Here is a 14,467-nt window from a genome sequence, read left to right as displayed (position 1 = left end):
GAGCCTCAGTTTTCCTGCATCTAAAAATGGAAACATGAACCATCCACGTAAAAGGCTGCTGTGAAAAATAAATCAAGTGAAACACGTCAAGCCTGGATCATGGGAGAAGTCAGTTAATGAGAGTGGGTATTAGCATTTCATTATGACATTAATTATAACATGTAACAGTAAAGCAGATGTTTTTTCATAGGTTATATCCTATTTATATACACTCTGTGACTACACACTTATACTTTTTTAATGCTTATTTATTTATTTTGAGAGAGAGAGCGTGAGCAGGGGAGGAACGGAGAGAGAGGGGGGAGAGAATCCCAAGCAGAGCCCAACGTGGGGCTTGATCTTGGGAACCGTGAGATCACGACCTGATCCGAAATCAAGAGGTGGGCACTTAACCGACTGAGCCCCCCAGGTGCCCCCGTTTTTATAATTTTAGAAAGTTATTGTAAAATATAATAAGCAGTCAGTCTCCTTAATCACTGTATCCCACAGGACGTATTTCACAGTTCAGAGAATGAATTCTTACAGGCAGAGGGAACGGCTCACAGGAGCACACGTAAATGCCGTTCCTTCCCTGACTGCCTTCTGATGGAAAGAAGAAAGAAACATGGTCACTTACATGACACTCAAACCTCCCTCGCCCCTCTGTCACCCCGCCGTGCCTCGCTGGGCCTTCGGCCCCCACGCTGTCCTGCAGAAGTGTCCCCCAAAGGGCCCACTCGCCGGGCAAGCCCAGAGTGGCAGAGGGTTCCCCTCTCTCCTGCTACTAAATTCCTTTCGACTTTCGACAGGAACAAATGACTCCCGGATGATATCATTTCTGGAAAAGGATACCCACAAGAACAGTTCTCAGATTTTATATTCTCGAAAACAAAAAAACATGATAACATTATTTGTAAAAATAAAAATAACTCCCCTCTTCTGTCTGGAAAATGATAAGGCCCCTGGCCCTCATATATCCCTCTACTGCCAACCCCAGGTCCCCATTTCTTTCTCTCTCTCTCTCTCTCTCTCACACACACACACACACACACACACACACTCACGGCTCTTCCTGCACTGATAATCTCCCACCTTCTTGTGTGGATGGACACTGGGTTTCCCCTGCTATCCATCACACCCCCACTGATGCCCTGGTGGATGGACTCCCCAGCCAGGGGACCAGCTGCAAGCTGTGTCCCCAAATCGCTGACTCTAACCTTTCCTTGTCAGTGACCTCAGGAGGCATCCAACTGTGTGGACATGAAGCAGCACATCAAGCCCAGAAGGGGGGCAGGGGGCGGGGCTCTGGTTTAGCCCTGGTTGGGGGGGGGCGGGGCTTTCTGTAAACGGTCCACCAAGAGGCTTATCCCTGGGGCAGCTTCCTGTCCTTCCATCCTGCCCAGTGTCATGAGTGATGCCAGCAGGAGAAAAGGTGTGTGTTTTGTGTGGGGGGGCTCTTCTGGGGGACCAAGATACTTCTGTGGATGCTCTTCCCATCAGAATGCAGCTAGAGGGAAACTGAGGCTTAACTGGCCTACCCCCTTCCCCCACAGAGCCTCCAACAGAAACTAGATGCGCCCTTTCACCAGGCCTTTGCCCCAAGAGATCGCAAAGCCCCCACATAGGAGAATAAGGAGGACGACCCTTTCCTGGGGACTCTACTAGAAGAGACTAAAACGTGCCACACGATTCGACACATAATGCCCCAGATGGGAGTATGTCGCGCACGTGCAATGGTGGCCAAGGCAGGATTCCCCGCTCAGCGAGCACAGAGCCCTGTGGGGACCCGACTCGGCAGCACGCGGTTATGCCGCGGCCTGGGAAGTCCGGCTTCGGGGCAGGCCAGGGGTGCGGACATGGAGCTTTTAGGAATCAGGTGAGGCTTTGGGGAAGAGGCGGGGCTTGGCGGGGAAATGCAAGGGCAGAGGGTAGGCAAGGCACATGGGCCAGGGCTGGGGGGGGGGGGTGGGGGGGGCCGCAAAAAGGAGTGGCTCCTGAGGTCCGTGGGGGAGCCATCCAGTAGCTGTGACCACAGCAGTGCTGTGATCTGACTCGCCCTTCACTTTGGCCACGTGTGGAATTTAAGGAACGAGCCCAGGGGAGGAAGATGGTTCGGCCCCTGCGATCGCCAGCGGCCGGCGTTCCTGCCCGGGACCGGCGTGTGCGGGCAGGTGTCGGGTCTCCTTCTTCTGCGTCTCTGTGCCCCCCGTCCCCTCCTTGTGCCCTCTCTCCGTCCTCCCCATCTTCTCTCCTTCTCCCCCTTCCCAAGACTCTTCATTTCTGCCTCTTATCCTTCCTCAGCCTCCCTGGCCTTCCCCCCCCCCCCCCCGCCCCCCCACCTTCTGGGCACCTCTCGCAGAAGAGCTGGATGCCATTCCTTTTTGCGGGTTTCTTTCCCTGTTGGCGCACACGACCCCCACCCAGCTCCTCATGTAAATATGACCTTTCTGATGTTCATTGTCAATTAAAGGAACAAATCCCCTTCTCTGAGCGGCACGAGAGACCTTTCCAGCCGAAGAGCACAAAAGGGCCTCTGGGGCCGGCTGCCAGATGGGCCATCTCCCATCTCTGGGCACGGCCTGGGTGGGTGGGGAGGCCGGGCACACGGGGCGGACGCACAGACACAAACGTGGACGGCAAGCCCCTGGGACGTCCTCGCTGCCAATATCTACCCCCCACCTGCCACGGGCCCCGCCGGCTTTCATCCCCCTCTTCCCCTGGGGCAGCGGGGGGGGGGGTCCCTCCAGAGGGCAGGCCAGGCTTCTCATTCAGGCTCCCCGCCACTGCACCCCCCCCCCCCGGGCTGCCGCCACCAGGGCTCCGGCCTGAGCCACTCTGGGCCAAAGACGGATCTCAGCCCACAGGAGGAGCAGCTCTGGGGACCCAACTATGGGCACCTTGCAAAAAAAAAAAAAAAAAAAAAAAAAAGAGTTTTCACATAGTTTTAAATTTTATTTATTTATTTATTTATTTTGAGAGAGAGAGAAAATGCACACGGGGGAGGCACAGAGAGAGAGGGAGACAGAGAATCCCAAGCAGGCTCCGTGCTGCCAGCCCAGAGCCCAATGCGGGTTCGATCCGAGGAGCCTCGAGATCATGACCTGAGTGGACACCAAGAGGCGGACATTCAACCAAATGAGCCACCGAGGCGTCCCTCACATTAGGCCACCGCCTTGCGTGGAGGTACGCTTCCCCCCACTGAGCCCACATTGCCCGAACTCCCCCCTCCTCCTTTTCGTTTGCCCTCCCTCCTCCTCCTCCTCTTCTTCTTCTTCCCCCTCCTCGTCACTCTGTTCTGGAAACACCCTCACAGCTCCCCCACGATGCCCTTTCCCCCACAGGAGCCAAACCGAAGCCTCAGAGGCCGTGCGGAGGACAGAGATGGGCCCTGCCTGGCCTTCGGCTCCCTCGCCCTCCCCCTGCCCCACAGAGGCCTCAAGCTCCCTGATCTGTGGTCAGCGGCTGGGCTCACCTGCAGGTCTACAGGAGGGAGTGGGTCCCACAGGCAACCACGACAGGGCTGAGCGAGGGGCGGGACCTCCTGCCTGGGATGGTTTCGGGAAGAAACTGTTTCGGGAAACAGTTCCGCGGGCCCCAGCCCTTCCCATGGCGGCACCCCCAGCGCCTTATCCCAGATTGCCCCAGAGCCCCAGGCCCACGCACCACCCAGGAAGAAAGCCCCCACCCACCCCACCCACGGCTCCCTTGTTGCTGTCACAGCCCGGGCTTAATTGCTGGTTAGGGAGGGGCGGCCGTTCCTCGACATGCCCCTGTGGCTGGCTGGGCTAACCACACCCGTCTGGGGCGCCTGGGGACCATGCTGTGTGCATTAGAGGCTCCCGGTTGTGCAAACGGCATTGGGCACGGTGGTTGCCCAAGTCTGGTTCCCATTCCTAGAGCAATGTGCCCACCAGCAACCAGAATCAGACGGGAAGGCGGAGAGCCGTCTGCTGGGGGCTGAAGGCACATTTGGAAAGCTGGAGTGACACAGATGGGTGGGGGAGGGGGAGGGGGAGGGCAAGGGAAAATGCAATACCCCAAAAGCTCAGGCAGTTGGCCTCCGTGTCGGAAACGTTGTGACCCGCAGCCCAGTTTGTCTCCCCTTATTCGCTCCTGACAACAAGTGACTCCTCCAAGCTCAGTCCAACGGAGAAGAGGTAACAGCTCATGACCTTGAGCCTGAATTTCTTCTCGCACCCTCCAAGGCACAGCAGCATGGACGCAGGGTGCTCGTCCCACAGCCCTTTCCAGGTGATAGAGGAAGCCGGGCCCACCCAGGCCTTCACTAGCTGCCCTCGAGAAAGATCCAAGGATCCCTTCGGGAGCCCACCGCCAGGCCCCTGGAAGGCCAGCCTGCCTGACTCAAGGCCTCCTTCTCTGTCAGCATCATCCGTGGGCCTTCCCACCAGGGCGGGGTGCACTCTGGTGACACCACAAGGCAGGCAGGGGCACTGCAGAGGGAAAGCCCAGAACTGGGCTAGGGGGAGGGCTCTAAACTGGCACACAGCATGTGAAGGACACACACACACGCAGCTACACGCACACAGGCACCCACATGTGCACACAGGCATGCACACAAACACCCATGCACGCGCACACGACATAGGCGCACACACGCACACACAGGGGTGCACGAGTGCATACACACACAAGCACACACACAGACCCAAGGGCAATAGAGTGTGGCCGACAAGCTTGCCAAGGTAGCATGGACCCCTCTTTCTGGCCACATCCCCCCCTCCCAATAGTCTTTGTTTACTTACAGTGTGACCCAAATTTGGGAGTCCGGGATAGGAAAGGGACCCCAGAAAGCTCCTCCTACATCATCCTGCCTCAGGGCATCCCTCTAACTAACGGAACTACCTGCTCACCCTCCCTTTACAACTCCTGGGTCTCCTGCCATAGGGCGATGTCCCGGATTTAGAAAATTCAGAGCCGGAGCATCCGATGTAGATACCCACTACTAGGAATTTAACCTATAGATGTGCCATTTTCCATATTCCTTGCGGCATTACTTATAACCGCCAAGCAGCTAGAAACAAACAACCTTATTGTCCATTGCCAGGGCCTGGCAGAGTGCAAGTTCATGCAGCCCAGAGATGACAACTAAGCATGGGGCGGGGCCACAGAGACAGTGAGACTCGGCCCTTACCCCCAGGTTGCTCACAGGCCAGGGAGGAGGGCAGCCATGTTGGTAGGCTAAGCAAGACTGAGAGCAACATGTCCGCAGTTCTGGAAAGGGAAGGTGCTTCCTTCCTTTGCCCCGGCTCTCTCCAGCTGTGTGTGGTAGGCTTTCTCTGTTGACGCCGCCTTCTGGCCCCTGGTCTTTCCCCTCACCCAGAAGGCACAACCACAGCCACGTGGGGCAATTGGCAGCCAAGTAGGTGCAACTGTGGGAAGTGTCCCCAGTTAAGAAGAACACAGTATCCACATGTGAGAATTATTCTGCCAGCTTCCTTTACGCCTTGCTGAATCGAAGCGTTCCTTAGGCTAAACATTCAGCTACCATTACGTGCTTCCCTTTGGAAGGAAACATCAAAGCCTAGACCAGGGCCACAGAAGGACAGAAGGAGTCATTTTGGCTATTACATTCACTATGTATTATATATATATATATATATATATATATATATATATATAATTAACCTCAGGCTAAGTTTTAGGCCCAAAACATCATGGCTTAAATAAACAATAAACATTTGTCATCTCACACAGTTTCTCTAGGTCGGGGATTTGAGAGCAGGGATTCAGAGTGGTACTTTTTCCTCATCAGGTCACAGTGGGGACAGTCAGCCATGACTGTGGTCATCAGAAGGCTTGACTGGGGTTGGAAACTCCAAATCCCAGGCGGTACATGGATGCGGCTGTGGACAGGAGGCCCCGGTTCCTCTTCATCGGAGATCACCGAGCTGCTTGAGCATCCTCATAAGATGGCAGCCGCTGTCTCCAGAGCAAGTGACTCCAGTAAGGTGAAAGCCACAATGTCTTGTATGCCCTGACCTTGGCGGTAGCACGCCACCATTTGCACATCATCCTATTGGTTACACAAGTCATTTCTATTCAGCATGCAAGGGGACTACTCAAGGGCATGAATGTCAGGAGGCGGGGAGCACTGGGGGCCATCTTGGAGGTTGGCTAGCCCAGTAATTAATATTCATATTCAGCCACACTGAGCACCACCCGTAACCTGCCCCAGCTCACCACTGGCCTCCAGTCCCCTCCTCATCTGCCCTACAAAGATTCCCACTTGCTATCCTGTCCCAAGTTCCTTTTGGAACAGAAGAGATTGTAAACTGATTCATTCATTTATGGAAACAGTGCCCATCCTATCGTTCTGTATTTAGGGCGCTGATACCCTCTCCTATCTTGTGTCTACCACTTTCCTTTCAGCACCCTACGTTCCTGCCAACTTCTATGACCTAAAGATCCCTAAATGTGGATGGTTGCATCCACTCCCTGCAGGCTGCATGTTTGTTAAAAATGGCTGGGTGACAGGTTTCTTAACCTCTCTGGGCTTCTCTTTCCTCATCTATAAAATGAGGTTACTAAAAGTACCTGCCTCTCTGAGATGTCTTGAGGACAAAATGAAATAACACATGGCAGGTACTTAGAACAGTACCTGGAGTGGAGGAAGTGCTATTAATATCCTCAGTATTGTCACTCTGTTAACATCATATCCTCCTCCCGGAATCCCCTCTCCAACTCTACTTATCAGCATCCTAATGCTCCTTACCATAAAGCCCCCCTGAACCTCTTCACCATCCTCACTTCCCTGCACATCTGAAGTGCTACCACTTCTGAGCCACCCAGGTGCCCCTCAGATTTTCTACATAGATAATCATGTCATCTACAAATAGAGACAGTTTTATTTCTTTCTTCCCTTTTATTTACTTTTCTTGTCTTATTGCATTAGCTATGATATCCACTATAATGCTGAAAAGGAGGGATGAGTGGGGGACATCCTTGCCTTGTGCTGAATCTGAGTAGGAAAGCTTCTAGTTTCTCAGAGAATTTTTTTTTTAATATTCACACAGGGGCACCTGGGTGGTTCAGCTGGTTAAGGGCCCGACTCTTAATCTGGGCTCACGTCATGGTCTTGTGGTTTTGTGAGTTCAAGACCCACATCGAGCTCTGCATTGGCAGCATGGAGACTGCTTGGGATTCTCTCTCTCCCTCTCTCTCTCTCTCTGCCTCTCCCTCACTCATGTTGTCTTTATCTCTCTAAAAATAAATAAACTTTAAAAACTACAAAATATGTACTAACACAAAATAAATGATCCATAATGTGTGTGTGTGTGTGTGTGTGTGTGTGTATAACAACCTTCACTCTTCTAAACTTCCCTCCCTCTACCATCACCTTGCCCTGAAGTCATCACCTATTAGTTGTGTTGTACATTTCATGCTGAACTTTTCCCTACATATACTCACATATACTTTTTGAAAACATAGATGGAACTGTAGTCTACCTTTTTGTCTATAACTTGTGAGGTTTTTTTTAACTTAAGAGAATACTAATCATTTTAGTTTTCCAGGCTAGTGCATATAAATTTACCTTAGTCTTTATTTTGTTAAGTTTATTTATTTATTCTGAGAGAGACAGAGTACAAGCAAGAGAGGAGCAGAGAAAGAGACGCAGAGAGAGAATCCCCAGCAGGTTCCACACTGTCAGCACAGAGCCTGACACGGGGGTCAAAATCATGAACCGCGAGATCATGACCTGAGCTGAAATCAAGAGTCAGACATTTAATCGATTGAGCCACCCCAGTGCCCCTCGTTTGGTTTTTAATAATAGCCAACTTAGGGGCGCCTGGGTGGCGCAGTCGGTTAAGCGTCCGACTTCAGCCAGGTCACGATCTCGCGGTCCGTGAGTTCGAGCCCCGCGTCGGGCTCTGGGCTGATGGCTCGGAGCCTGGAGCCTGTTTCTGATTCTGTGTCTCCCTCTCTCTCTGCCCCTCCCCTGTTTGCACTCTGTCTCTCTCTGTCCCCAAAAATAAATAAAAAACGTTGAAAAAAAATTAAAAAAAAATAATAGCCAACTTAATGGATAAGGAATGTGTAAGTCTCATCCTCTTATGGCTCTTGTCATTATTGGCCAAGGAAATAGTTATGGGTGCCCGGAACATAGTAGCTACTCCATGAATGCTGGTAACTTTCATTATGTAAAGCTCTGACTCAAGCGACTGTCACTGGGAGGGAAGGACACTGAAGGCCAGTCATGGGCTCAAGAGTCAAAGACTCCATTTGGCACCCAAAGATGGATTCCAAAGGGTCAAAGCACTTGCTCAGTCATCTGTCCCTTCTCCTCTTTTCCAGGTAACTCACATATCACACACTTGTCTCCATTTGTGGCCTTGGTCTCCTCTCTCCCCTTGAGGAGAAGTGACCACTTCAAATGCAGAGACAGGAGGTACCTAGGAATCAAGGGTTCCCCGGCCAGAACTCTCCGAGACAAGTTGCTGCCTCAAGCTCGGGGCTCAACTTTCCACGAGGAAGCAAAGGGTCTCTCCCGAGACCAGTTTGTGAAGCCCACTTTCAGAAGCTGGGGAGTTCAGGTCATAGTCGCTCCGCTTTGCCTGGTTGCCCTAAAGCTTGTCAAAGAACCGCCGAGGTGCTCTCTTTTGGCATTCTTCCCTCCAGTTGAGCTGACCCTATGGGGAACGCTCACTGTTTCCAGAAGCTCTCCAACAAAGGGGCCACCCCGTGCGGTGGTTAGATAAGCCTAGGTTCCCATCTCAGCTCTGTCCCTTCCTAGCTCTGCCAGCTGGATGAATTACCTCACCTGAGTGTATGCGAAGGTGGAAGGGTGAGGAAATTCCATGCCACGCCCTTCCTTCCCACCCACGGACCCCGACGACTGTGAAGATGTGGCCACACTTGCCACCCTGAAACGCTGTCACAGCTATGGTTTCATCTGGAGGGGAAAGTCCCACGGACAGGTTGGGATTTTCTTCATGGAATCTCTCCCTGCCAAGATCCCAACACCTGTTTAGAGCAGGTGCTACGCAAGGCAGTGTCCTCTTCTTTTAAGGACAGCACGGAGCCACTTTCTTCATCTGGTTCACCTGAAAGCATTGCCTTCCAGCTCTAGCCAGGAGCGACTTTCCTTCTTGCGACTCCAGTGGAGCATCTCCAAATGGACCAAAGTGACTGGGGCTCAGATGTTTCTAGTCATTGTCAATAGTGGCAGCAGCATTTTCAGCTGAGGAGGGATCCCAAGGACATAAGTTAGACAAAAGAGGACCGGCTTCAGTTGAGAGGGGAATTTGGCGGCGGGTCATGGTCAAAGAGGGTGGTGATTGGGTGAGGGGAGCCGTGTGGAGCTAGACACGGCGACAGGGTTTTGTTTCCACTTCTTTCTTTTTTTTTTTTTAAGTAATCTCTACCCCCAACAGGGGGCTCGAACTCACCACCCGGAGGTCAAGAGTCCCGCGCCCCACCCACGGAGCCAGCCAGACACCCCTGGCTTCTTCAATGGGTATTTTTTATATACTGCAAATCATCCTGCTTTTCCCATTGTGGAATTCATGTCATTTCCTCTGACACTATTTATTTAAATAAAAGAGTAATCCCTTGGGTGGAAAGGATTAAGGAAATAATTACATAGCATTCAAAGGTGTGCAGATGGCCATCAAGGCAGGGATGTTTGGAGAGAGGGATCCAACAGGCCACGTATGATTACAAACAGTGCCTTTACTTCTACACGTCTGTTTCCATCAAGGAATGAGTGCCAGCGACTGTATAGAGTGGTTCCGGCTGTGCCTTTGCTGTCAGCTGCCGACTCAGCACCCACCATCGCAATCTCCTTCCCAGGGTTCCTGTGCAGCCCAGAGAAGCCGGAGACTACATTTCCCAGAATCCCCTTCCTCGTGGGGGGGGGGTGGTGGTGGTTAGAAAGGCGAGAAGCCCGGATGTGGGATTTGCAAGGAGGATAAGAAGTCCTCTTTCTCTGGAGGCCGCTGCAGCCAAGTGCTTAGGGTGACGGGAGGTTTGCAGCAGCTTTCCGTAGAATTTCGGGAATGACTCACTTTGGTGCTGCAGACTGAAGGAGGGAGGAGGGGCTTCCCAAGATTTTCTTTGGAATTGCAGGGTGGCTCCGTGGGTTAAGTGTCCGACTGTTGACTTGGGCTCAGGTCACGACCCCAGGATTGTGGCATGGAGCCCTGCCACCGGCTCAGCGGGGAGCATGGAGCCTGCTTAACATTCTCGCTCTCTCCCTCTGCCCTCTCCCCCTACTCGTGCACTCTCTCTCTCTCTCTCTAAAATAAAAATAAAATTAAATAAGATTAAAAAATTGTGACACCTTCCCTTTAGCATAAACACTTTCATGCTAAAATGACATTATAGGAACTCTGGAAATCAGCCACAGATCTACAGCAACCAAGCAAACGCCCAACCAAGGAAAAGTCGCGATCGGTTGGTGGGACAGTTGGTCTTTTTACTGGTCCTTCCTTTGCCCCTCCCTGGCGCAACATGGCACAGTTTGGGGGAAGCGGTGGCCGAATTACCCACTCCCTTCCTGTGGCATCTGACCTGGAGCTCACGTGGCCAAAAGCACCACAGCCTGGATCTCAGGCAGGAGGCAGTCGTCATGGCTCATGAAAATTCAAGGGGACTATAGACCTGCGGACTCCTGAGGCAACTGATTACTGATTGGGGAACGTAATAGAGCAGCTAAAGCCCGAGAAGAAACAGGGGTTAAACTCAGGAAAATGAAGACACTTAAAAGCAGCCAGGAATAATGGAGCAGTACACAGGCCCAGGGGAAACCTATGTCTAGAAAAGGCCCAGGAAGAACCTAAACCTTCATGAAGCTCATCCCAAGGTTCAGAAGATGCCCTGCTAATTGGTGAAGGTCTTAACCTCCAGTCTGCAAAGACTGGGAGACGTGGTTGATTTTTTTAATGCCCCATTTTAAACGACAGATCCCAAAGCACACAAAGAAACAGGAAAACATGGCCCACGCAAAGGAACAGAAGATTTTCCCTGAGAATACACAGGCATTGGACTTAACAGGCAAAACCTTAAAATAACGATCTCGGGGTGCCTGGGTGGCTCAGTCGGTTCAGCGTTTGACTTCGGCTCGGGTTATGATCTCACAGTTAGTGGGTTCGAGCCCCGCATCAGGCTCTGTGCTGACCGCTCAGAGCCTGGAGCCTGTTTCATATTCTGTGTCTCCCTCTCTCTCTCTCTGACCCACCCCTGTTCATGCTCTCTCTCTGTCTCAAAAATCAATAAACGTTAAAAAAAATATTAAAAAAAATAATAACTATCTCAAGGGGCACCTGGGGGCCTCAGGTGGTTAAGCGGCTGACTTCAGCGGGGGTCACGATCTCACGGTTTGTGAGTTCGAGCTCCACGTGGGGCTCCGTGTGGACAGCTCAGAGCCTGGAACCTGCTTCGGATTTGGTGTCTCCCTCTCTCTCTGCCGCTCCTCCACTCGTGCTCTGTCTCTTTCTCTCTTTCTCTCAAAAATAAGTAAACATTAAAAAAAATTAAAAAATAAAAATAAAAATGAATAACTATCTTAAACATCCCTTTGTAGCTCATAAGCATGATGATTGGGTGTTTATGCTGTCGTGTGATGTGGGTCTCCCTCAAACTTTGTTACGACCTTGGTGCATTACCCATCTGACATGAAAAAACAAACAAACGCACCAATCTTAAATATGCTCTAACAGCTAAAAGAAAACACAGAGAACGAAAAGAAACCAGCAAAACAATATATGAACCAAATTAACATACCAACAAAGAGATTGACATTATTTTAAAAGAACCAAAAGGAAATTCTGAGGCTGGAAAATAGAAGAACTGAACTGAAAAATTCACTAGAGTGGGTAAGAGCAGATTCGAACAAACAATCAGCAAACTGGAAGAGGAGTCCTTTGAAATTATTAAGTCTGAGGAGCAAAACAAACGAAGGAAAGTAATAAGAGACAAAGGGACCTATGAGAGGCCATTAAGCAGGCTAATCTATACATTCAAGGCAGTCCCAGAAGGAGAAGGGGGTGAGAAAGGAATAGAGATTTGAAGAAATAATGGCCCAGAGTCCCAAATTTTAGAAAATACATAACTGTACCCATCCAACAACCTTCAAGTTTGTTCAAGGAAAAATATGCATGCCCATTTATCCAAAAATCTGACTTCTGAGAAATTTTTTCCTTAAGGAAATACTGTAATCTTGAACCCGGGTGGACAGTTAGCTGCAAGGACTTCTCAGAGCCATTTTATAATTATAAATAGTTGGGAACAGCCTACATGTTCAACAATAGAGGTTTGGGTAAATAAAATATATCTGTACGATGGGACGTGGTGCAGTCATTACAGAAGGTTAACAACGATGTCTGTCTGGAACTGAACATGAAGAGAAAAGAGGGTTTATAAAATGCCATGTGCAATCTTATTTTTGTACTCTAAGTATGTACGTCTATACTTGAAACATGATTTGGAAAGATAGCCATGAAAGAATGAAGAGTAGGTTTTTTTCTGAATGCATCAGGTTGAGGATGTGTTTTTGGTTTCTTCTTTTTGCTTCTATTAAGAATAAAAAACTGTGCGCATAGCTAGTATCTTGAAGATAAGAAATAACAAGCGTTGGCATAAATGTGACGAAAAGGGAACCCTCGTACACCGTTGGTGGGGATGTAAATTGGTGCAGCCATTGTGGAAAACAGTGTGGAGATTCCACAAAAAATCAAACATAGAAATACCTTATCATTCAGTAATTCCACTGCTGGGTATTTGCCCAAAGAAAAACACTAATTCAAAAAGATACATGCATCCCTATGTTACTGCAGCATTATTTATAATAACCAAGATATAGAAGCAACCCAAGTGTCCATTGGTAGATGGATGGATAAAGAAGATATGGGGTGTGTGTGTGTGTGTGTGTGTGTGTGATGGAATATTACTCAGCCATCAAAAAGAATGCCATTTGTAACAGCATGGATGGATCTAGAGGGCATTACGCTAAGTGAAAGAAGTCAGACAGAGAAAGACAAATACCACATGATTTTCCTTATATGTGGACTCTAAAAAACAAAACAAATGGACAAACAAACAGAAAAACCCCAACTAGACTCTTCAATACAGAGAACAAACTGGTGGTTTCCTGAGGGGAGGTGGTGGGATGGGTGAAACAGATAAAGGGGATTAAGAGGTACAAACTTCCAGTTATAAAATAAATAAGTCACTAACATGAAAAGTACAACGTAGGGAATCTAGTCAGTAACACCGTAGTAATGTTGTGTGGTGACTACACTAATTGTGGTGAGTACTTTTTAAAACTTTTTGGATTTGTAATCAGAGAAAACAGCCTGTATTAAAGTTAGTCCCATACCTAAGAAGTGTCAGAAGTGGGATTTGAATTTATATTGTTTCCCAGTACACCATGCTGCCTTCCGTCCAGCATCAACTGCCTGCTAGAGTTTCCCTTCACTTAGAATGCTCTCTTTCCCAGGGGATGCCCCCACCACGATGGGCTCCCTTCATAATTAAAAGTACTTTAATAGGCCTAGGGAGGATTTGTAGGCTGAGAAAACCAGAAGTTTCAGCATTCATTTGGCTTCCTCTTCTAAATTAGCTAAGACAGATTTAGCTTTTTTTTTTTCCTTTTTTTGAATGCTAACTCTCAGCCACCATTTCATCTGCAAATAAGAAAGCCACTCACGATGAGAGTCATACCTCCCCCAGGCCCTCTCCAGACCTCCTCCACTAATTGTGAGTGCGAGAGCCAAGAATCGGGATGACCAAACAGTTTAAAGCAAGATATTTTCATTTCTGAGTTTGTCAAGGTGTCTTCGCAAATTTCCTCTTTAATTTACATAATTTCCGCTAGCATCACTTCCCCCCGCCCCAGGGGCTTTGGATATCAGACATAAACAGGACATACGAGTCTGTCCCCTCACCTTTGCCAAAGCCTAAATGAAATCAAATAAAAAAAGTAATAAAATAAAATGAATGATGGTCATTACCTTGCCACAGCTATTTCACAGTAACAAGGTCTGACAAGTATTAATTCACCATGCAGTCATATACATGCCCAGATTATATGATGCTATACTCACTTCCCAGTACTGGGGGCTAAGATGTTTTCATCCCAAAGAATCTTTAGAATTCAAGCATATGAACTTTGAACTATGCGGTGTCTGCAAGAATCAAATTCCCACCAGGAAACGGATTCAGACAGAAGTCAACTGACGGATGGCTTCGCTTGGAATTTGCAGCTTTTAAAAATAAAATAAATTTTGTCACAAATCCAGGACTACTTTGCCACCAAGAGTAGAAAACAGAACCACTGGAAAGTCATGCACTCCCAAAAGATGCTAAACCCCTGAAATCATTAACCCAGGGAATAACAAAGAAGTCTTTTTATTTTATTTTATTTTATTTTATTTTATTTTTATTTTATTTTTTATTTTAAAAAATTTACATCCAAATTAGCATATAGTGCAACAATGATTTCAGGAGTAGATTCCTTAGTGCCCCTTCC

At 49.1% G+C, this 14,467-nt stretch overlaps 1 non-coding gene across 1 annotated transcript; it reads left to right on the top strand.

Annotated features, from left to right (window-relative positions):
* The first annotated feature begins 11,509 nt into the window (after window positions 1-11,509).
* LOC121010087 (small nucleolar RNA U13) lies at window positions 11,510-11,613 on the top strand. The gene has a single exon (XR_005781007.1). It is a non-coding gene; the product is annotated as a small nucleolar RNA U13 (small nucleolar RNA).
* The last annotated feature ends 2,854 nt before the right edge of the window (window positions 11,614-14,467 follow it).

This window comes from Herpailurus yagouaroundi, unplaced genomic scaffold (genome assembly GCF_014898765.1).
Source record: "Herpailurus yagouaroundi ecotype Mexico unplaced genomic scaffold, PumYag 190, whole genome shotgun sequence".
Taxonomy (NCBI): Eukaryota; Metazoa; Chordata; class Mammalia; order Carnivora; family Felidae; genus Herpailurus; species Herpailurus yagouaroundi.
This window is presented reverse-complemented; position numbering and strand designations above follow the sequence as displayed.